General features: G+C 33.5%; 1 protein-coding gene across 2 annotated transcripts in view; it reads left to right on the top strand.

The window, feature by feature from the left end:
* The window catches only part of LOC118186070 (homeobox protein AKR-like), a 324,288-nt gene that overhangs the window by 111,927 nt on the left and 186,568 nt on the right, over nucleotides 1–25,793 (top strand). The window contains exon 2 of one of the 2 annotated variants that reach the window (XM_035356070.2): nucleotides 22,076–22,170. The exons of the other annotated variant lie outside the window; for it this stretch is intronic. The gene's annotated coding sequence lies outside the window, so the exon portion shown is untranslated. The remainder of the gene's footprint in view (nucleotides 1–22,075; nucleotides 22,171–25,793) is intronic. 2 annotated transcript variants of the gene reach the window in all.

Raw genomic sequence — 25,793 nt, 5'->3', positions numbered from 1 at the left:
ACTACTCCTCTACTGAAAGTAGAGGAATGTCAGCACATCATCCATGTATCGTTGGGATGTCGTAGTGCCCTGAATACGAACTAGAGGTGACCTGGAATCGTACGCATTTGCGTCCCAAACCATGATGCTGCGTTCTCGCGCGGTGGGATGTTCCACAATAGTTGCCGGATTGGACCTGTCTCCATATCGACGCCACACTCGTACTCGGCGACTATCATTGAAGAAACAGAACCGTGACTCATCTGACAACACGACCCTGTGCCATTCCGTTGTCCACATAACTCGAGCCCGTGACCATTGCAGGAGTTATCGTCTATGATGTGGGGTCAATGGTAGTCTTCTTAACGGACGAGTTCAGTCCTCTAGCACTAATCGACGGTAAATGGTTCTGGTCGATATGGGATGGCCCAGGGTGTTTTGAACAGGCTGCAGAATGGAGGTAGACGAGGCTTGCGGGTGAGCCCTCACTTGTCGGCGGATACGTCGATCCAACCGTGCTGACGTCACTCTGGCTGCACCGGTACCCCTCGAACTTCCTACATTTCCTACTTCCAGCCATCGTCGCCACAGCCGGTGCACTGTGGACGTGTCTAGATGTGTGTCAGCTGAGATTTACCGTATGGACCAACTTGCCCTTCTCAGCATGATCACCATACCCCTTGTAAAATCGTTTGTCTACTGGAAGGGCCTCTGTTGACGACGGCCTAGCATTCTGTGCTATTATACGCGTCTTCTGAGACAAAAAAAAATTGCGATGATTCCCCTAGCAGAAGTAACCGCACGAAAATTGAACATTCTGCAGGTTCCTTCCCTTATATTTTCTTCAACGTAAGCTGCAGAGTTGCGTATTTCACACCATTCGCATAACTTGGTGACGTCCGTCGACCCTGAAATTTGCATGATTTTCGGGCCACTCCTTCTTTGTGCTGCATTTTCAAAGTCGGGTAGTGTAACAGATATGTACGTATTGTTAAAATTGAAAGATTATAACTATTACAGTAATTTTTATTTTTACCATCATAACTTCTACTAATTATTTTAGGTCGAAGCTGAACTATGACCTTTTCCACCCATGAGTCTAATAAAATTGTTGAAATCATTGCGTGGTACGAGTCTTTTTAATTTCTTCACTTTGTATCATCATCGTAACTGGTATCTCCTACATATCCATCCTCGGCTATGTGAATTTTCATTTACATCTCTAACTTTGAAAAGAGTTCTTATTTAATCTAGGAATTCAAATTTAGGCAATTTTCGTATAGAGGCTGATGTCCTTGCTAAAAATCATATAAACATTTATTTTAAAGGCTGTGAATCTTTTGCTTAGGAAAAATGAAATTAAAGTTAGCATGCGAGCGTATCGTTTTGAGGGTTATCCCCCATAAAATCAGAATTCTAACAGGGCCAACTCCATGTTTAACAATAGCACCTCAACCTTTCAAGGCTGGAATTACTTGCATCATTCGTCAATAAGCATCAAGTTTTACTCTTCCTAGAACTGAAGGCGAAGTTTTTTCACCCTGTATCAAAGCTGTACGAACAATTCTAAAACTCTTTTTTTTTTTTTCTTTTTTTTTCAGGGTCTTTGTCAGACAGCGTCAGCATACTTTTCAACAGCCGTTCGCATTTCTTTTTCCATCATTCAGGGGGGCGGTGGACTAATTTCAACATGTCAACGTCAGCTTCGGCAACATTCATTCAGCTTCCAACGCTGAATCATATTTACTTTAAACGAATGAGCATAGATTTCTATAAAAATTAAAAATTTCCAAAATTCTGCGTTAGATGGCGATGTAAAAGCTGATGACAATGTTGGAATTGATGCAAGAAGATGCAGAAGCAATCATATCCGGTTAATTCAATTCTTTATTTGTGGCATAGCATTATTGTGTAAACACATACTGATACGAGTATAAGTGATACACGTCCCTTATTTCTAATTATCAGCATGCATTCATATATTCACAGAATCACAAAAAAATGATGAAACAGACTACATGTTAAGTGGATAGTGGCAAGCGTGAGAAGAGCAAATGTTATGCTGATGGAGGTCAGAATCAGCAATGGCGAAGTTAGTTTTTCCTTCAACAGAATGACTTAGTATCCCTGAAAATTGTCATGGATTAATTACATCTATGAATTGTGAATTGTGAATGACTTTTTGAATTACTGAACCTGCGTAGTTATAGGCATAGTATTTTCATGCAAGAGGCTGCGTGTGGTCTAAAAATTATTTCAAGGGATCCTCCTGAACTAAACATTTGAAAAACACTAATATAGTCATGAAAAAAAGCACTTGCGGAACACTGATGTAATCATACAAAGACAACTGTAATGCAATGTACTCTTTAAAATACTTTTTTTTAACTCATCTGAAGAAATATATCGTACATAAATTAATTCATTATATAGGCAGATTTGGGAGATTTAATTATATTTTTAAAATGCTACCAAATTTTCTTCGATATTAAAATATTTTAAAAAGAGAAAAATATAGTGATTTGAAGCATCACTTTTTTTCTAAATATTATTTGTAATTGCTTATCTGCTAAATGCAACATAAAAGCCTGATTCCCCAGCCATAAAATTTAGCTCATTTTTATTGACGACTCTTAAATATTTGGTTTATGTGATTACGGCAAAGCCTCGAGGGCTGTCTGCTTGAGGGGAGAGATGCCATCGTGGAGAACTTTCTAAGAGAAACTGGCTCGTATAACACGTTACACATGGGGAAAACTATGAAAACGCCCATGCACCCATTCCCGTTCCCGGGACTCGAACCTCGCACCGAACTACCAGTGTTCAGCGACTTTACCACTCAGCCGCTGGTATTCATTATTGTCATATTAAAATAATTGTCTAACTAGTTCTGAAATGTTGGTTTAATATAATTACTTCAGATATTTTTAATATAATTAATTATTGTGTTGCAAAATCTGGCTTTGTTTCACTTGCCATTAAATAAGGCAAGTGTTTTAAATTTTGAATTAATTGTGTTATCGTAACATGCAAAAAGAAAGATATCCAGTGTAATAAGACAAAATTTTGGTTTTTGTTTCAACAACATTAGATGCATTGAAAAACATGCCATGGTTTTGTTATAATTCTTTAAGGTATAAAATATTTTTTCATATGTTCTTACAAATAAAAATATAAACTTTATTTAATAGTATAGAGTAATATAGTTAATAAACCTTTGATTTTTAATTTCTTAAGCATGTGTTCGAAAGAAAGTTTGTGATATATCGCAAATTAATTAAGCTAAAAATGTTACTGACTTCAATACATATCTTTTTCTAGCATATAAATATAAACTTGATAAACGTGTAAGGACACGCTGGATAGCATATCTCAATAAGCACTGTGAATTGTCATACGTCATGTGTGAAATGAGATTTCTGTTACGGTATAAACATACGCTACAATTTTGAAGCCACACACCTTTAACACTACGCTCTGGTTCAAAAAAATCTCTTGTCAAAATAAAAATCACAAAATTGCTAACAATATATTTGCAGAAGCATAGACTTCATACTTGGTTTAATATACTTCAAAAACGTTTAAGCCTAAATACTAAATATTGTCTAAGAATGTATGTACGAAACGATAAATGTCTTGAAAAGATCGTCTTTCTCAAATATTGACTTTAATTAGCTCTTTCAGTTAATTGAATGATTATCTGAGTAGTCGCTTTACTTCTATTACGAAAATACGAGGCAGTTTGCCCTAGAGAATCCTCCACAAAGGCATTCCTGTCTTTAGGTTTGGCTTATTGAACTATGGCAAAGCACTTGAGAACTATCTGCCCAAGGGGAGAAATGATTTTGTAGAGGGCTTTCTAAGGAAGACTGGCTCGCACACACGTTACACATGAGAAAAACCGCGAAAACGCCCATGTAACCATCCCGTTCGTCGGGATTCGAACCTCGGATCGAATTCCCAGTGTTCAGGAACTTTACTACTTGGCCGCTGGTGGGACAGCGAAAAACTTCAAAGCGGACTACCCCCCTACAGAAACTAAAGATGTCTTAGAATGGTTATAAGACCCAACTATCAGAAATTTTCTCGGGAACATCATTTCTCAGATACAGAAAATCCGTAATGCAAAATCTCCGGCGGAGAAGTTAGCTGCAGGATTTAATGCAGCACTCACCCTAATGAAATTTGCAGAAAACTAATAGATTTCTTTTTAACAACCTAAGAAACTTTTTTGGTCATTTTTAAAAGTTATTTTTCACCTCTTCTGGACTTGAACGACAAATGCAGCAGTCACTTCTCGAAGTCAATACTTGGTCAATACTTAGTCAATACTACTATTTTACTGTCCACCCACTTGACTGGCCTCGACGAATCATCTTTTTCTCCTCACCGTTCGTCGGTTTCTCACCAAAATCGTATTAATTTAATTAATTTTCACTAATTGTGGATTCTACTCAACCCTTGACTTTGCTATGCTTTGTGTTTTTCGCTTAAGTGGCGGGGTAATGTACCCCTTTACTTTACAACTGGAAGTGCCCTAGGGCAAACTGAAATTGTAGTGGCAATAATTCTTAGTAATTCAGGCCGCTTGTAAGTGAAACGATCCCGATCCCAGGCTTCTCCCTTTGGGCAAATAACCTTCGTGTGTTCTTATGTACTCAAATAACCAAATCTAAACTATTATCACTTTATCCATTTCCATCTTTATTATGTTGTAATTCATTATGAATGCCGTACGGAGAAGTATACACGAAATATTATAAAGTAGATTTTATTTGCATATCTGTATCTTCTATTGCTTCTACTAAGCAAGGAATCTGAAATAAAATATGAATTACTTTCTATTTATTGCCATATGATTTTTTTAATTTCAAGAGATGTATAACTCCGTGACTAGGTTTTTGTAAAAGTAAAATTTCTGTGAAGTTCACGGCTTTACCTCAAATTTCTAAGCATCTACTGTTATCCCTTAGAATTCTGAGAACTTTATATAGAAAGCTCCAATTTACCTAAGTGAGCAAAGAAATGTCTCACTAGTTCCATTTCTTGGCTGTCTTCCAGCAATTCTTTTTTTTTTAAGCTTTTATCTTTATTAGGGGGAGGAAGGCGCGACAAAATTTTTGAGACAGGTTCGTCTGGACGAAACTGAACTTAAGGAAAACTCCAGCTTTCATCCTGAGTAGTTTAGATTTTTTTAGCATGCTTGCCCATTGCGTTAAAGTCCTTAGCACTGGTTGTGTGTTTAAGGCTTTAATCTGTTTTGCTTAAAATGTTTTATTCACGGCAACAGCTGAGGGAGTTGACAAAGAAGAAAGCTTCTCTATCTCTCTTTGTAGTTTATTTTCCGTTGAATACACTGAATTCGCTTGTTATTTAAATGACTGTTCCTTATTTTTTATTACGCGTACGATTTCAGTGGGAAATGATATAATGCTACACTCGTATGCATGAACATACACTCAATTCATCTACGCCGCTTTGTAGAAACGCGGCTAGCAAAACATTTCTAGTAGGTAAGAAATTAGAAGATGGAGCTATAATATACATCTAATTATGCAAAATTAATTCATCTAAAAGCTGCTTTGTAGAAATGCGGTTAACAAAACATTTCCAGTAGGTAAGAAAGAAGATGGTGGAGACATAATATCCGTCTAAATATGCAAAATTAATTTTAAAAATGTGGGTTTATATGTGTACTTGTTGAGAGGTTAGATCCTCCACTAACCAACTGATAGTTGTTTGGGACAGTTCTAACTTCTACTGTTAAATCAAAAGATTGATAATTAGTTTAAAAAGATTAAATATCTCCTATTCAACCTGTCAGCAGTCGGATAATGGTAAGTAAGTTACATTCCCTTTTTCACATACTAATTAAATATAGTTTTTGTATGCTAGGGAGAAATTAAATGAGCCAAAAATGCAATGTTGTTTTATTTGTCGAGCCTAGTTTTTCACTCCATTTGATATGTCAATAAGTTAAGAGTTTCAGAAGTTCTCAATCTAGCTTATTAGTCACTGTAGTTTGCAATAATCAGTCGTTTTTCGTTAATCTAAGTCGTTTTTCAGACAGATATGGACTTTTTTTGTGTGTGTGCGTAGAATAAGAATGCTTCACATTTAAATAACTTCTTGGTCGTTATGTTCTGGTGATCTTTTTAATTTTTAACTGCTGTATCTTAAGATACAGAATCAAGCATTTAATATTTATAGTGCTTGCGTGTAGTCCCGAATAATATTGAGAAAACTGAGCCTAAGTTGTAGTTCAATAACAAAAGGGTGTTCGAACATTCTTTGAGATGAAATGCAGTTCAACGCTTTACATAAGATTCCAGTTAAAGTTAGCATTTTATATACTCGTAGCTTTTGCTCTTGTAAATTTATAGTAATCCTAATGGAAATGTGCTTTGGTGTTAAACATTAACCTTCCCTTCCCCAGAAATAAATCAACATTTATTTTTAACTTATTCCAAGACTTAATAATGCGATTCATTGCATGAAAACTCGTTTCTTGCAATTCTCCTCAGTATTTCATTTTTCAAACGTCTTTCATTACAAAAACTCAGTCCATAAGTCCATCTTTCATTTTTTTTCTCTTAAGTTTATACTAAACGGGTAATTTTGTTTTTCAGAGTGAGGGAATAGTGCACAGATATCCTGATAGATTAATGAATATGCAATGTATGTGTAATATTTGTCTTTTTTTTTTTTTGTTGTTGTTGTTGTTGTTCGTCGAAATTTTGCTATCTTCGAATCATTGGTACATGCAGTCTGTTGCATCTGTAGAAGGCTATCTAATATTCCACGGATCAAAATAATGAATTAGGAAACCAAGAGCTCGAAGTATTCGAAAATAAATAGATCTACAAATCTTTAATTATAATCACAGTTTTTTGTTATTTATTTGCATATAAACTATTTTCACATGAAATTGATGATACGCATTTTATTTTCAGACACCAAAACACGCTTACTTTCAGTTGCTGTTCTATCAGTCGGAATCACCGCCTTCCCCTTGTTGCCCTTCCTCGAAACCTATTTCCGAATAAATCATGGGGAAAAGGGAAGCAGGCTCTTGTGAATGGAATGACAAGTACTCAAGTGCTCGCAAACAGCATCCATAAAATGTGCATTTACTTGTTTTATTTGCATTTTCTCTTCAGTTATAACATACAGTTTTTCTTCATTTTGTTCAAAACCATAAAGCAAGGAGAATGCCGTATATTAGTTTCACGCTGTCTAAAAAGTTCTAAAAGGATTTGTAGGTTTACGAATATTTTAAAAATTTTGATTTTTTCCCCCTCTCTCTTTTTCAGATTTATATGTAACTTTAGAAACTATGAATTAAGTCTAAATCATTTTCCGCTCATCACATCCACATGCAGGTTTGATAAATGCAGTTTAAATTAACCTCTTGTAGTACAGAGTTTGATGTTAGAGTAGTCATTACAGTGTACGAAATAGCAAATTATGCCTTCCATTACAGAGCTTAGTGAACTGTTTGTGCTCTGTTGGTTATTGTTATGTTTGTAATGTGTGTCCTACTAAGAACGCAGTATTTAATTTTGCAGTAAAACACACCATTTATTTGAAAATTAACGAAATTTTAAATTTTCAATACAATAATAATGTAATATAGCATCTGTGAATAAGTGTGTGATACAGCAGCCAATAAGCGCCTTCCATATGTAGGTGCACCTTTTCTCAAAAGCATGGTCCATTCGCTCCGCTTTGCCAAATTCCGAATCCAACATGCTGTTTTGCCCTGGCTTCTTACGATTCACTCGAAAGTTATCTGGCTCAGAGCTCTAACACTTTTGCTTTTCACGTGTGTATTATGTTGAATGTGCATCTCATCACTAAAGATGATTTTCCTCGGAAAACATGCCACTCATTTCTTCATTTTCCAAAACTGAGCTGATAAATTTTCGCTGCTGCGAATGATCTATTGGCTGGAATTTTCTTAAGGATGCAGAAAAGCTTTTTTAAAATTCGCTGCATGTAGCATTTCGAAATATCCGATCTTTGCGGAAGATAATGAATGGAGATTTCTGGATTTCTAGTACCAGTCTCATTCCCTACGGCGATGTTTTCGCAAGATCGGCAGGTACGAATGCAATTAAATATTTTAATGTCCCCAACGGAACGACTCTTTGGATCGAATTCCTTAATCAATCTCCGAATTTTTTAGTAAGTTGGTCCATAATTTTCAAAATACAAATACCGCACACTTTATAATCCACTTCTGCTCAATTTTTCCCACATTTAAAATGCATTTTCTTTTGTGTAGCGTTCCGTGACTGCTAACAGCAGTGTGTCACGAAGACAGATTTGAAAGTTATAGTGCCACCAAACAGATAAAACGAAATTTAAGACTTGCAGTTGCTTCACAGTTTAAATCTTACGTTCTTGTTAAGATACCATTTACATCAATCATCGGTGATCAGCAAGAGACAGAAGTTTAACTCTTAATTATTCTGAATTCGTGTAGCTGGTAAATTAATAATTATAAATAAATGTTTATTTATTGTTGACTTAATTTTGTATGTGTTCAGTTAGTTTTTGTGAATGTATAACTCCCACGTACAGTTAAAACAGTTAGTTGCAAACTTAGTTGAGCCATTAAGGGCTAAATCTTATAATCGCATGATGGCCTACTCAGTTAACTCTTTTAAATTCTGGTTAATACATCAGAGTTCGTTATTGAATAAAGTTTTTTTTCTATAAAAATTTGCTTTCTGAATAAAATTCTTTTACAATGAGGAAGTTACTTTTTTTAAATCACTCTTTGGGTTTCACTATGATCACGAACTTAATGTGTAACTAGTGCGATAAGCATCCACTATGCTGTAGCTCATTATATAGGAGAGCAAGTCTTTTTCAATTATAAATGGCCACATACATTTTTTTTAAAGGAAGAAAGAAAATATTTCTTTCTCGAAAGCGAATAAATGTTCCCGATAAACACCAAGTCTTAATAAGAAAATCTGCTTTTGTTGTAAAGTTCTACGTATTTAAGCAGATATTTTATTTTCTTGTCTTGAAATATTGCATGTAATTTCTTTTAGGTACATATGAATATCATTAAACATATTGTTTAATTATTTTTTATTGAAGAAACGTTATTATGAAATGTTCCAGGAGTTAACATACCTCTGTCAGTTACAACACGCAATTTATTTACTGCAGAATAAAAATAATTCGAAATCCTTAAATGTGTGGGATACTTAGAAGTAATCTCACTAAAATAGCTTCACATTTTATTTATATACAGGTTTAAAGCTTACTAAACAACTGTAATAATATACAGTACCACATATCTACAGTAGTTTCCGTTGATGCTGAATTTTTAATGTTCGGGTTAGGCCCTCTGTTGTTACTGTGCTGCCCTCTGTTGCTTGAATATGATGATGCTGTACAGATTATCAGCTGCTGTTTACTTATGGCATTAACATATTCACTTTAAAGTTCTTTCTACATTTGCCTAAGGGCAATCTCACCAGTAGTTGAGTTAAGCGCTTTTTTCTTCTCTTCACTACTCAGTCTCTGCTAATTCATGAAATTTTAAACGTCTAATAACTGTGCCTATCACCCTCATTTATTATGAAGTGTAGTAATATCACAGAATGTTACTAATATGTCTCTTTACGTCAAAACCCTAAATCAAATTTATGTCAAAATTACGTCTCTTTACGTCAAAAACCTAAATCAAGATTAAGAGATTCGGACTTAAATTTATTGTTATTAATATCGTAAGCAGAAATTAATTCAGGAAGTCTTATTTACTCTTTACTCTGCGTTTCACTTCTATAGCTGACTTACAACTCAATAGCTGTTTAATGACTAATGCTAAGCTTGTAAAAGTCACAGCAATTTTCCGCCCCGGCGTTTTTATTTTCCAGTGCACTATTAACCTATTTCTGTGAAAAGTAAATTTTTTAAAATAATCTTGAAATCAAGGAAATCATGGCTGATAGCCATCGACAATAAAACAGGCCATTACAGCATTAGCTGAGCCATAACTTTTTTAAGCCCTATTTATGTCATCAAATAACACTATTCTTTGCTGACGTGGCCTTTTCTTTTCTAGTTTCTCTCTCATAATGCTATTAAAGTCTTTTAATGTTGTTATAAAATTCTGTTGCGTTTAAGGGAAGGGAAGACTGCAACTCGATGAATCTTTATTTCTTACACGAGCATGCATTGAAGTACTGAATGACACTTTTCTTAACACTGATTTATAACACTGCTTAAATACTTCTAGTGTATCTCAATAATTCTAGACTAGATTTTAGCTCAGTTAAAGGATCTACACATTTAAATTTTTAAGTATTTTCTAAATGAGACAGAGGCATGTTTACGTAGAAGGCTAGTTATTCATTTTGCGTACGGTGCTTCATTATTTTTAGCATAAGATTTGAAAAATGACACTGTGTAAATATATATATTATTCAAGTGGTCAAGTGTAGTACGTTTTCTGATAAGCGCATAATTGTAATTCTTGGGTGCTACTCCTAAGAGATGTGGAAAGATCGTAAGCTCCATCAAGATAGCGTTTATTTTTGCTATTAAAGCGACCAAAAAGGTGGCGATTGTTTAGAGTAAAATATGCGTGAAGCGTGCGTGTCGCTTCTGTAACCGGCACAGAAGCAATGACGCGTGCACTTAAGAAAGTTAGCTTCTGACAAAGAAGACGGTCTGCGCTTTCATAAGTTCACAGAGCCTTACAACTGCAGTCTGGTTGCGATAAATCTCTTCATTAAACAGAGAGCCGCAAATTGCTTGATTAATGGTCCATGCATGTGGATGATAAAACGGCACGCGGGTTAGGAATAGAGTTGACAGAGGAGGACCCGTTGCGCTTCCTGTTGACCAAGATGTTCTCGGTCTTACCACTTCCCTAAATGTGACACAGCGCTTCCTCTTTGGTTGGTGTCTTGAATGACAGCTGCGGAAAGACCCCTAGCGAAAGTTATTTTATTTCTCAGCTGATTTTCTTTTTCCTTTTTTTATTTCATTGTACCAGTTGCTACCTCGCGGGTGGTAAGAGGGTATGGCGTGTGTTCTGTTTTGCCGATGCCAAAACAGTGACATTTTTAAAACTCTGCTGGAAACGAAAAAGCAAAACCGGCCCACGTGGGGGTGGAAATGTGATGTAATGTAAAAAGAGCGGAACTAATTATTCTATGAATGGGTTTGCTGATATTTAGTGGCAAACAACTTGAAATTTTAGCTCATGTATTTGTCAGCTTTCTGCTGTGGTTCTATTTGTGGTTAATTTTTTTATTGCAGTGTCCAAGGTCTTTTCCGTTCAACGAATCGTCTTATCATTTGAGAGCTTTCTCTTTATTGCATATTTAAAATGACAGACAGACACATGACATAGCAGATGGTCAATGGCGTTTATCCGAAAATTGAATGAAAAGCTTACATATTAGATAATTTTTCTCGCATTATAGAGGATAATCTTTTAAAGATGACAAATTGAAAATACATAACAGAAATTTAAAAAAAGGGGGAGATTTTATATCCATTTGAATATTTAACCATATATAGTTTAAGCAGTATTCATATTCTTGTACACAGCAAGATATGAACAAGATAGGCCGTAATGAATGTCGGACAAAAATGAATTATTCTTCTACAAAACCCTTTAAAAAAGCTTGACTGTTCTAAATGGTACATAGAATATTATGCTGCACTTTTTAAATTTTCATAGCGTTCATACTTTCTTTTATTAGATTTTTAGCAAATAAACTGAGGTCAATCGCAAAATGATGGTACTAAAGGCAAAATACTAATGTTTGGAAAAGTAGTCTTTGGCAAAAAAAAAAAAAAAAAAAAAAAGGAGGAAGAAGTTATCTGAGTTTTTTGTTTGTTTGTTTGTTTGTCTTCATTTATTCTAGGTTAGTAGTCGTTCGTTATAGGTTTCAAATAAATAAGTTTCAATCAATCACAGTATTAAAATCTATTACCAAGTCACTGAAATCGTAGATCGGTAGTGTTCTATCATAACTCGTAGGGCAACACATATACACTCACGTCGCTAATTATATGTTAAAATAAAGGGTATGTTAAACATTGAATAGGCTAAGCTGACGAGTATTCTAAGCACTAAATCTAGCGAATCTGATATTGATAGATTGTAGAGACATTAGGTTATTTCGAAGCGGGAGAGATAAAAAAGAACAATGCCCTCGCCGGGACTCGAACCACGGACCTCTCGAATTCGCGTCTAGCGTGCGGCCCACTACACTATGAAGGTATGCTAAAAAGACGGGAGAAATACCTTATAAGATTATTACCTTTTTTATGGCTCGCGATAGACTGGCGTAAATTATTTGTTTCGTTTAAGTGAAATGCTTTGTAGGTATGTGAAAAATTCACCTAAAACTATATTGTTTAAGCTTCTTAAATTAACTTTTATGACTCAAGCAATATAGTGTGGTTATTGCTAGTTATGGCTATTCCTACTGAAAATATTTGGTTAGCAATTTTTGGTAACAATAAAAGGTGCTGAGCAATTTTTTATTTGGTATGCAAAATTACAAGTAGAATAAAGTTTTCCGTTTATTTTTCAATAATTAAAATCGAAATGTTTACACAAATTTGTTACAAGTAATATGAAATGAACTCATTTAAATAATAGTTATAAAAATAATATTTAAAAATTGCATTATTTTTAATAGTAATACTCGCAAAATCAAGATAATTAGCCGAGGGCCGTAAATAATACATTTCCGTCCATTTTATAATACACTGTCTGTTTCCCTTGCTTCTGTTTCCGTTAAACTATATAGGCAATTATTTAAATATTGTCAGCAATCTTAACGGTGCTAAATTTTATAAACAATGTTCTGGGCACCTTTATAGATTGTAAGACGTCGTATTTAAAGATGAGTTTAAATATTAATCTGATGAATATGTAGTTATTTTATATGGTGCATATTTTAATTCAGTTAGTCTATTTGTTGTTTGAACTAATGCTAAACATTAAGTACTTTTCTGGGCTTTTATAGTCATTAAATTATGCCATCGATGCTATCGGTCTAGAGGTACAAAAATCTCTTTGCAGCGCCTGTTGTCTGACGCTCACCGTGTGACTCTTCTGGTATTTTTAAATAAGGACACTACTTTTTGAGCATATGTATTAAACGTGGCTTTTCCCAAACTCCGCACGGCTTGTTAATAATGGCTAAGTATTGCATGTTGCTCATTTTCGATATGGGTTTCAATTTCCCCAGAGCTTAAATTGCGCCGATACTTCTTAGTTTTGGGAAAAATTCATAATTGTAGCCGGAGCGCACCGGAGCCCTAAATAAGAAATCTCGGGCACTTTTATGTAACTGAACAATAATTTCCGTAGAGATCTGATCTTGAAAACTTTATTTTTAGTAATAAAATTATATTAAAAATTGCTTAATAAATTCTAATTTATCTCTTTGTATTTGATTAAATTTTAATTATGTAATTACTTTAATCATTAATTATTTAATTATTTTAATAATGAATTATTTAATTTTTTAATTGTTAATGATTTTATTAATCATCTTATTCATTTATTTATTCTTGTTCCTCTTTCCTGAAGGTCTTCTATAGGTATCCGGTACTTCTAATTCTTGAAATTAAGCCCTGAATTTCCCTAAAGCTCATCTTTCTGCGAATTTACTGATTATTTAGTCATTTCCGTCAGTATAATATGAATGTGTATTTTCATTTTTTTCATTTTAGGTAACGAGAAATTTATCGTCTTCGAAAGTAAAAATACTTTAACAAACGTTTTTGAAGAATAAAGAATTTTCCCCCTGGAGGGGCAAAAGAAGAGTTTTGTTTTAGTTTTCAACTCAGTTTTATTTTATTCATATATATTTTTTTAATTCCGGTGTTAATTAATTTAATCAGTAATCGGAAAATCCATTATTCGAAACCCAAAGACAGCGCAATAAATTTTGCATGCTTACTACTCTCCCTGCAGTGTTGTTCAGTGAACGGAGCGGAATTCAAAAATGTAGACAGCTGCTTCCTAATCTGAAAAACTTCATAGTTAACTCAATTATGCTAGTTTTTACATTAAGGATGAAACTCCTTTTAATTAGTGATTATAGTATATCAATGAAGATGCACTCTTGATAACGTTTATACACTTTCAATAAAAACTGCGTAATGTAAGTTGTTTATTCATGTAATCAAATATTTAATAAATCTTAGTCAGCAGAAATTTCGACATCGAGTACGAGTTGCAGAACCTTCTTTATCTTTAAGAGAAATATCTGTCTAGAACTTTTATTTCCCTAAAGCGAAGATTTGAAAGAATCCAGTTCCAATCGTCTTTCGATAGCCTTTGCGTGCTTTACCTTAATCAGTTAACCAACCAATAAACCAACGCATCAGCTTTCAGCAGGAAGAAGCACCGCTGCACTTAGCAACAACTGTGGAAGAGGATTCGTTAACTATTCGTATTCCAAGGGACGAAATTTGACGAAATGGAATCTTCCCTTGGCTTCCAAGAATCCCAGATCTTAACGCATTAGACTGCTTTTTTTAGTGGCCAACGTAAAAGCAGTGTTAAGATTCCACTGCTTTAGCGCTTACACTTTTATTTGCAGTGGGAATATTAAGAATCTTTAGTCGTCTGAAAGAAAGAATCACTGCTGAAGTTTTAAGCATTAACTCGACATTCTTCTTGCTGGAGTGTAGACCGAAGACACGCGCAAATATAGTTTTAACTATGCTGCGCTATTAATTATGAATACATGGAAAGATTGTAATTTTTTGAGTCTGTTCCGCTTACCTCAAGGAACACTGCGTAATGTTCTGGTGATATGTAAACTAATACTAAACGCCAGCATTATTCTTTAGCAACGTGCGTTTCATATGGATATTCCAGAGCTTTTAGATGAAATAGATTTCAGTTTAAATAAAAATATTAGGTCATCCTATAACTAAAGCCATTTTAAAATTACATGAAGTGATAAATCATAATTATATTTCTAAAAAACAGTGTAATTTATTTGAATGTCATAGTTACCGTTTATTAGATTGGACGTTAAAGAGAAGTATAAAGCATCTTAATTTAAATTTTTGATTTGGTTTATTTCATTAAGGCAAACCACGCAAGGGCTATCTGTCTAAGGGAAAGGATGTCTTTCTGGAGGACTTTCTAAGGGATATTGGCTCGTATACACGTTACACAAGGTAAAAAACACGGAAATGCCCATGCAGCAGGTAGTCTGATTTTCTTCAGAAGTATGTTCATTACATCTTCATAAAATATGGACTTCAACATCTGTCCCTCAGAAACGAATTTCTTTTTGAGTTAGTCTTTTCCAATCAAAAAGTGTTATCAGCATAGTCTGTACTCGAGATTTCACCAAACCGAAGTTTCTATTGAACTTTTTCCAACCCAAGCACATGATTGCCATTTTAACTTAGAATCATAAGCAAAGTATTCATCTCGAGTCACAATTTGTTTGAAAAATGCTGTTGTCTCTCCCGCTTTACAGCAAAATTTTATAGCTTTGTTCAGCTTTCGTTTCTATGACATCAGATGTTATCTGGATCAAAGAAAACCATTAACTGCATAGCTATCATAGCAATAAATACTGTCAAATTTCGTTTGTCGAGTTTGCTTGAATTTATCTTTAAAAAACAAAAAGAAGAAACTATTTCTAAGACTTTCTAGTTACATTGCATATGTATGTCTCATAATCATTAACACGTCCATTTTTGTCTTGACTGTTTTCGTTATTTCTCTAGAATACGTAGAGATCACGTTATTCTACTGAGAAACTGCTCAGTTCCTGGATTTGTTTCATATTATGATAACGATGTGATGTAGTTTATTAACAAGCATGAATAAAAGAAGAAAATAGTATTAAACGAAATTTTATTTCAGGAAACTAATGTATACGGAGATTTAAATAACTTTTGTATACAGAGTGAGGCAAAAAAGCTAGTGCATTAATTGAAAATCAATAAATTATTTACCCACGTCCTATATGATTTGTGAGGAAAATGAATAGGGCTAATTCGGCATACGTCATTCATAGCTAATTTTCTTAATTTCAGAAACTCTTGAATGCTTTTTCAGACAGCAACTGAATTTCGTCAAAACTTCATGACGTGTGAATCAAAATGAAAAAGAGTGTGCGACATTGCTATAAATCGTAGATTCGAGTAATGCATAAATAAATGACGCAACTGATATTATTGCCATGAGATCCCTGATATAAATCAATCTGGCTTTCCTTCTGTAGAGTAGAACATAACTTTCCTAGAAAGATAGCTGAGAAGCCATTTTGATTTTATTTCTCTTCTTAAAGTATCTATACTCTTTAAAATACTGTAATCGTGAGAAATTTTTTTCGCTCGTCAAGGTCGAATGCAGTCGACGGTAAGTGTTAGGAACTGGCTTAACCATCGAAGCGAGATATTATCGCTTTATCTTGACAAAATCTGAAGATTCAAATCTCTAAAATCTGCATAAAATTTTCCATCTTTCTACTTGTAAGCTCTTCGCATAAAATGGCTTTTCTTTTAAGGTACTCAAACATATACATGCATATTTGATACAGATCATTTTCAAATTTGTGAACTTATTCCTGAAATGTTTCTGCGACATCAGTGACAAAACGTATGAGTTATCAATCACTAGTAGGAATATGGTTTTGTGTGGCTGGTTGCGGAGAATTCTCCTGCAGGAAAATTGCAGTTTAATAATAAATTTTCCTATCGGTACTTTTTGCTTAATTTTCTTGCTCAACTATCTTATTATAAAATTGTTACTTGTTTTCAACATTGCTAATTTTTTTATAAGAAAGCATTTATCCTGAAATGCAAAATATCTTCACAAATGCACACTTAAAGAATATTGTGTATTAGCGAAATAAGCTTAATTTTTAAAAGCCTTCCCTGAAAACAAACTTTATATAGAAATAAAGGTTTGAAGTCTTATATTTAACAATTTCACAGACGTATAAAACGATGCAGCTCAGTCACGATATATATATATATATATACACTACATTACACTTATAATTTAGATAAAATAAAACTTAATTGAAATCTATTGACATTCGAACATGTTTGCTTTTATACTCTTATATATATATGTGTGTGTATATATACTGAATGATCTAAAAGTAAAGGAAAAAGTAAAAATTCAATAATTCGAAAAGTACAGACAGCACCGCAATGCGATTTTCATTAAATGTACAAACATGGGATTTTGTTTTAATAATGAAACATTTTACTGTAACCTACATATTAGTTAAATTTTTCACCGACAGATGACACTGTATCTATTCCTGGCATTTCGTGCAGGACATTAACGATCGCTCAAGATCATTCTCAAGATGTATTCTTACAAAATACAACACGTACGGTAACTGAAACCAATGATTTCGAAAGACATCTAGAATTTGCGCGCTGGGCTAATGCGGACTGGCTGACAAACGTCCTGTAGACTGACGATGAGCACTCTTTACTTAATGGAAGCGTAAAGAAATGTATCGCACACACCTACTGCATCTGCGCGAGAGAGATCCGTCGCGCGATAGTGGAAAGTCTTTTGCATCAGCCAAAGATGACAACGTGGTGTGTACTTCCTCTGCTGAAATCCACAGCGGTACATTTTAAACTCTTTCTATCACACTCAGGCTTTATGCATAACTTTTAAGATACAGCATCATTCCCTTCTTCTAAGACTAGCAAATGATCCATAGTGTTGCATTCATGCAAGATGGAATGCACTTTCCTCACAGGTCCTGCCCAGCACCTGCTGCAATCGACATCTGCTGATGACCTTGCTCCCTGTCGCTCTTTCCCGCGCGAATGGCCATTACACCTTTTACCTTGTTATTTTTTGTTATAGGGCTACTTGAAGTCGCAGGTGTACAAAGTTCGACGGACATTACTTTCCATTTTGAAAGATTCATCATTTGATTTTTGACCGTTTTTTATTATGTGACAAGAATTGTGGCTGAATCCTCTTGGATGCTGTGAATAATGTCATGTGTGGCAGCCATTCTCTTGAATGTCTGCCTCATTGAACATTTGCAGTCCTAGCTGCGTTGGGAACTGTGCTGCGCCATTGTACGTACTTCTGACACAATTAAACGCCTCTGTTGGTCAAAATGTATCTATTCTGGCAATACAAAGCTTTCTTACTGTTTATCTATTTTTCGAATTATGGAATTTTGACTTTTCTTTTTACTTTTTCTGTTACATTTGGATCATCGGGTTGATACATATATACATATATATATAATCTTAGGAAACTATAGAAACCAATTCCATTATTTTACCCCTTAGTACTTTTTGCGAAAAATTTCATAAATGAATTATGTAATAAATAGGTGTAGTTCAAAATACTACAGAAGCATCAAGTGTCTAGAATTTACTAAGTAGAATAATCTTTGAAAATTTTCAGTTAATCTTGGTACTCTTTCAGAGAATAAAAAATATACGTAAAAGTGACGATAGGCAATAGTGTAATGAAATGCAGCGGCTCAGAGACATGCATTACGTACATTTCTTCAGAGAAATCGCAGCTATGAGCACCTGTTTGGGACCGACGTAACCAGATATGCAGAAAGAAAATGGGCTGTGTTCAACTTCTTGTGTGTTTTCATCTTGGAGGTCATCCCTCAGAATCACGCGTTTCTTCATACATACTCTCTTTGATGGCTGTGAGTGTGTTGGCAAGTGATCGCTGTTATCTGTGATAGGACAATTGACCTTTTTCTCTGCTTCCTAGCTTTACACTTCATCATTAAATTTGCCTCCCCTCTGTTTCTAGCATTCGTTTTATTCTCATTAATGTCGCGTTAATCATATTAGTTTTTTCGTTGATTTTATTAGGAAAATAATTATTCATATTTCTACATTCCCTTGAGGCAGTACAGTATACCATTTCTCACTTGTCTTTTATCTAAGATGCCAGAATCCCCCTTTTTTTAGAGAGGGATGAAATGACATACTGTAATGTGCAGTATATTTTGCGTTATTGCGGTACCTTATTTTTTTATCTACTCGTATAATATGTAGTGTAGAGCACAGTTTACATTATTATTTTGTTCAATGTCAGTAGTGTGATCTTTAACGTATTAATCTTTAACGTATTTATGTATGTTAGGTGAATATTCTGCATCACTATTGTCCGAAGTTTCATATTGTTGTGTGCACTTGCTTGCCATTCCCGTAGCGACAATCTGCTTCCTTTTCTGTTACGATATATTTGCAAATGTACGTATTTCGAGGAGTGGCAAAAAGACGGGATTTTAACGGTTAGAAGAAACCAATCGTACGCGACTGTTTGATGCTTAAAAATAAAATACGTATTATTGACTTACAATATAAATAGTTGATATATAAATAAACTGCGGTTTTACTGATCCAGTTTATTTTCGGCTATCTCAATTTCGATTCCTTGCTTTCGCAACTATCGATTCATTATTTTGAATGTCACTTCCGAAATGTATATTTAAGGTATATCCCGTAACGTATTACCTGCGGATACGAAGGCATTACTACAACTCCAGAAGAAAATCGTTAAGCTGTATGACGGATTTTTAAAGATTATACAAAAGATTTATGAACATACAGAAGAGAAGTGAACAAAATTCCAGTAACCCTCAAATTTATTACAATAACTTACGGGAAGATCATTTATCTTTGATTCTGGAAAATTTCTCAGTAAATTTAAGTAACAGTGTTGACTAAGAAGCCTCTGAAATATTTAGGTAGTAATTTTACATTACCTGTATACTGTTTCAGGAGAACTTCTGTTTATAGCTTTTTCCTCTTTTAGTTCCCTTTATCTTCCGCTTTTTTCTTACTGTTTCTGAATGACACATATATTTTCTCCAGGCTTTCTTTACTTAGCTTAAAAGAAATTCCTGCGGAGTTCTATTTTTTACGAACATTGTTTTTTTTTCTTTGCCTTTTTTTTTCCACATCTAATTTGGTGCTAAGTTTCATTGTTTCGTTTTATAACACCATGAAATTTTCTTTTTGTCGTTATGTAATGCTATTAATGTTATAACTTTTGAAATACATGTAATCATTATATTATCCGGGAAAGTGAAAATAAGCGAGTGGAAAGGACAGTTGTAACAAGTAATAAATTAAGAAAAAGTAGAAATTAAGATTAAGCTATAAGAAATTGGATTTTTCAAAAAAAAATTGTTATTAAAAAAGAATTATTCAGCAAACATTTTTATGTAATGTTTCTAATAATTTGTAATTAAATTACTCATAGTTTAGTGTTTGAGACGGTCTCATCAGAGGTAATTACCTCAAAAATTAAACTCGAATAATTAAGGAGGTCTGAAAAACGTTTCGTCCTTCTTGACTATTTGGAAGAACTAAAAAAACTACTAAATAAAAAGCTTAAAAATAAAATTATGAACAAACATTTTTAACACCCTGTTCTCAAAGAGTCAAGAATATACGCCAACACTAATTCAGACCTCAAAAAAAGAGCTAAATTGGAAAAAGCACATTTATTGCATTAAAATAGTAAATTTAAAGCAAAAATATATATTAATATTTTAATGACGTCAGGTTTTTTTATGAATTATACAATAGGCCACAAATAATTGTGAAAAGGTTCGTTCAAAATATCCTCATTTTTTGATAGTTATAGTGTTGACCAAATCGACAGGAAGCATGTTTGTGAAAATAATTCTATTTTTAGCAAAAAATAATTTAAAAAAGCTTATTGTTTCAAAGGAACAGTGAGATTCCTTTGAAACTTTGAAGTTGCTATTCAAAGTAAGTAAAACGTCGTAGTGTTACATAGTAGAATAAAACAATGTGTAATTCTATTTTCTATAAAAAAGTTGCGGAAAAAAAATCGAAAAAAAAAAAAAAAAAACTTAAAAGTCACAAGTAAATTAAATGTGTGAAAGTTTGTAAATAAAATCAGAAACGCAAGACTAAAAAAACTTTAATTCTACATACAAGGAAAAACATTCTTGAAATATCCCTAAAAGCGGAAATAAAGTGGCGGTCTCATATTCTAAAAAAATGGAGCTGCCGAAATTAAGAAACTCTTAAACTTTCTTATTGAGAACGCGGGATGCTAAAATGGAACTAGTTTGCCGTTGAAGGTTAAAATCATTGCATAAAAGGGCAGAAGAAACAAAACGTTCAGAGTGGTTTATTGTATTATATTAGTTATAGTTTTATTGTATTTTCATTATGAAGTCCTTAATTTTACTCACTTAGTTAAACTGTTGTTTAAATTTTGATATATATATATATATATATTTGAAATAAGTTGTTATTAAAAAAGATATTTTTTAACTGAATATAAGTAAAATTAGCCAGTGGGTGGTTGCGTTTCACTGTGTGAAAAAAAAAGTTTTGATATTCTTCATCAATAACTACACATTTATTTTATCATAAATTTTCCAACAATGCCAATTTAGCATCAATTTTATGGTGTAATTCAATATTTAAAATAATTAAATGTGTGAGTAATTTTATATTGCTCAGATATTTACCTAAAGTTTTGCTGAAAAATGTTACTTAAAATAAGTGTATAAATTAAAATCATATTTCCTTTCTTTACATTTATAAATCAATTACAGTATTATTAAACTATTATTTGTCTAACGGAAGCTTCTGCTCGGAGTTTTAAAGAGCGCTTGATTTTAATGGCGTTCCCATTTGTCCGTTCTCGCATTTTTAAATCATCAGTATTTTTTTCTGTGTTTGTATTATTTATGAGAAAATAATAATACATGCTTCGCACATGTGCGAATCTTTATAAAATATGTGTTAATATTTCTTCTTTACATTGTATTTACAATCTTTTAGTGCTATTCTGAAATTTTTAAATAAATCTGAAACTTTTTTTAATTTAACTGTTCTTAGGTAACAACATTTTAAATTTCAAAGGTGAATCTCGATTGGAAAATAAGAATTATAAAAATGTGTTGTTTCTGTTAATGGTGATATACATTCTTAAAATGTTCCAATAATTTGATTATAAGGTTTAATTAGCTTTTTGTAAAGAAGTTAAACTTAAAGAATATATTATAGTTTAATTTGCACACATTTAAATACCTCGTTTTCTCCTCCTTTCAAATAGGACGAGAAGTACCTTGCTGAATGCGCCGCCATTTTGTGGTTTTGACAGGCAACTCTCCGCCCAACATATCGCTTGGCAATTCCTCACTCTTACAGGTAATTTCATCCCAACTCAGACTGTCACTCGCTTGCACAGCCTAATCACTAATCTTAACGAAATCTATATATATAAGGAACAGAAGCATAGCTATCTGAAAGAAGCAAAATTCAGCCTAGATCAATATCGGTTTTGTAGAAAACCTTTATGCATTTCTTGGAAGTTCGCTCGTTTGAAAAAAGTTTATATTAGCTGCAGTCGTCATCCACTTATAACTTTCTTAATACTTTCCTTTCTTTTTTGTTCAATAGATGCCACTACAATCGTTGCTTCCTTTATGATTATTTAATTTTTATTACGGTTATTTTAGCGAAGCATTTCCGAAAAAAGGCATAGAATATTTTCGTTCCTTGAGAGGGGGCGGGAGTCCATGTCGATCTCCTTCGAAATGCATAGAGCTTTTCACTCGAACTAAGTTTCATTCGGAAGCTGAATTTTGCCCTAATGTAAACAAAAATCAAAGTATCCGCGAATATATTTATTTAATATTATTTAACACACTTTTTAATTCAAGGTCTAGATTTGTTGTAAAATTGTTTAATTTCTGTGAATTTCAAATTTAGTACCGTAGCTGTTGCTTGAATGGACTGTTAGGGGGAAAATGGACTGTTAGGCGTTCATTACGCCGTGAATTCATGCCGAAATGAGGTATCCGTTATTGCCGTTAAATGGAATGTGTATATATATATATATATATATATATATAATGTTATATTTATAAAACGAAATATTTTTATCAAAATTTTAAAAATAGTTCAGATAATAATAAGAGGAAAATGTAAAATATGGTGTCATACTTTGCTGCATTATGCAGGTGTATAATTAGTAGTTTAACGTGTCAAAACTCTCACCCATTTGCAAGGGAAGCTGTCAGTTATTGTACAAGAAAAATCACCTACACTGTCTTTTATCCCCAATCCTTACTTCATTATCACCTCTGAATATTCCAGTATTGTCTGACTTCCCATACGTGGCATGGGTAACTACTTTAACTACAATTAGCCGCAGTTATCGTCTCTCATGATTATAATAAAGATAAACTGTGTGAACTGAGTATTAAACAAATTAAAAAGTACGAGCAATCAAAATGTAAACAAGTGCAAAAGCAAACTCCCCTCTATTCGAACGAATTTCTTTAGTCTGTTAAGTTGAGAGTTTACTGTATTGCGATGGTCAGTATTCAGGTATATTTTGAAAATGATGGCTTTCGCACCAGTTGAATCAAAATTATAATAAAGTTATCTTTAAAGTAGCCTTATATGTAGGTTTAAACTGATGAGGATGCTGTAGGAAAACAGTAGAGGAATTTTGTTTAAATACCAGTACTTGAATTTAATTTCCCAATTAGTGCTGTATTTACTCATTTCCGTAACAAGTTGATCTCATTTAATAACTGGTGTAGCTCATCTTCTGTGCGTTTAAAGCTTAGCGTTTCAACTTGTAGAGACAAAAGCAGGAGAGATGAAAAATGAGCAATGCCCTCGCCGGGACTCGAACCACGGACCTCTCCAATACGCGTCGATCGTGCTGACCACTACACCACGAAGGTATGCTAAGAAGGCGGGAGAAATATCTTCTAAACTTACCACCGAAGTATTTAGAAATTAGCAATAAAGAAGAAAAGAAGAATGAAGGTAAAAAGTAGAACACTTTAATGTATTTAAATTAAATTTTCAGAACAATTCTATTAGTAAAAGGAGTAAAAAAAATTATTCCGCAATATTCACCAAGATAGGTGAATTATATGCAAATAAAATTTTAACGAAAGGTTTTATAAAAGTTCAGTTAGTGCAAGACAAGAGCTTCTAAAAGAAAATATCAATTTCTCCGTCTAGAGCGTTCGAAATTATTCCAGTTAGATTTAAGTCAACTAATCCACTCAACCAATCTATAATCTTTACGGTTTCATTTTCGAGGAACTAATTGCCAAGAAACGTTACAGATAATTAACGGAAAATTAAGATTTATTGCAGGGAGAAATACATAAATAAAAGATTTCGGGATTTCATCCGGACGCTTGACAGTTTGTTATCAGAGTACTTCCCAGGAAAAATACCTTCTCGGAAGCAATAGATTGAAACTGCTAGCCTGACCAAATAAACCGCCATCTCCAAAATGGTTTGTCTTTCAATGTTGTTTTCATTTATCGAGAATATTTTTAAATTGCGAGGTTAAGTGAAGGGCAAGAGTAACTCCTTGAATTTGAGGTGCATGCTGTTCTTGAAACCAGTTTAGTAAGGTCCTTTAGATTCAAAGTGCACACGGATGATATTATTACATGGCATTCATCTTTATGAAATTTTCTAGCTACAATGTGCCTAATAACTTTTTTTTTTACTGTACATTAAGCGAATCTAGTTTTCATGGCATCCTAGTATTGGGTATCAATTTTCGTGGGGTTTCGTTGTCGAACACCGAAGAAAAAATAATTATTCAGAAAATCGTTTGGCTTGTTGAATAACGTTTTCAGAAAAGGCGTACAAATTTATAATTAGCATTTGTTATTTAAAAAAAAAAACTATTGAAGTGGCTGTTGTAAGACAATGTCTACCGGCTTTTTGTTGTTTGGTACAAACTTAGTTCTTAAAATTCTGTAATGGGCGGCATAAAAATTTTAGTTACATATCTTTAAATATGAAATAATTTTTAATTAAAAGGCCTTGCGAATTTGAGGAAGTTAAATAGAAACAATATTTTCGATGTAACCGATAACAATTCCGCTTTATATTCTTCTCTTGCTTCCTAGTCGTTATTATTGTCCGTGTGGATCTATTTTTATTCTGCGCAAATTGATATAGATATTATTATGTAATTCCGTCGTGACTTTTTATAGTTAGTTATCCGCTTGTCAAGCTTGGCAAAGCATTTTCGAAATCTTTTGACTGCAGAAGTGTGTTTAGTATCCCATACTACATTGCGTATGAACGACTTGAAAACGTAGTTCACCAGTGGCCGAGTGGTTAAAATCGCTGAGTACTTGTAATTCGACCTGGATTCGAATCTCACCGAACGAGGTAGCTGCACAGGTGCTTTCATGATTTTTCTCTACGTGTGACGTGAATAAGTCCCAATTTTTCTTAGAAAATCTTCTCCAAAAGTATTCCTCTCATTAGATATATAATTGTAGTGCACTTTGCCGTAGTTAACTAAACAAACTATAAGTTTCCAACATCTTCTTGTAAAAATACAAGATTTCATTTGAATCATTTTAAGCCTGAATTGTGTTACATAAAATTTGGATTTACGTGTTGAGTAAAAATGTTAAAACCAGTTTAAATATTTAAAAACACATAAGGCTGTATGTTTATATCCCCCTCCCTGTATGCCCCAAAATAAAAACTACTGTTTGAGAAATTGAAAAGAAAATCTGATAATTGGCTTTCATTGCAATCTAAAGGTCATCAACAAATTTTAGTAAACCGTCACTTAAATTAATTGAAATTTTGCATTTGAATCTGCACTGAAGGTCTTAATTGTGCTTTCAATCATAAACTTTTAGTTGATTTCACATAACGCCTTTAAAATAATGAATTGTTTGAGTTAAATGACATACGTTTTGCGTGTTAATTAATATGTGCATAGAGAGAGAGGGAAAGAGAGATAGGCGTAGATATAGAATTTG

The sequence above is a fragment of the Stegodyphus dumicola genome, chromosome X1 (genome assembly GCF_044657685.1).
Source record: "Stegodyphus dumicola isolate Sdum_Otavi_A_Nest chromosome X1, ASM4465768v1".
Taxonomy (NCBI): domain Eukaryota; kingdom Metazoa; phylum Arthropoda; class Arachnida; order Araneae; family Eresidae; genus Stegodyphus; species Stegodyphus dumicola.
Note: the sequence above shows the minus strand (reverse complement) of the source record. Positions and strands in the feature narration are given on the sequence as shown.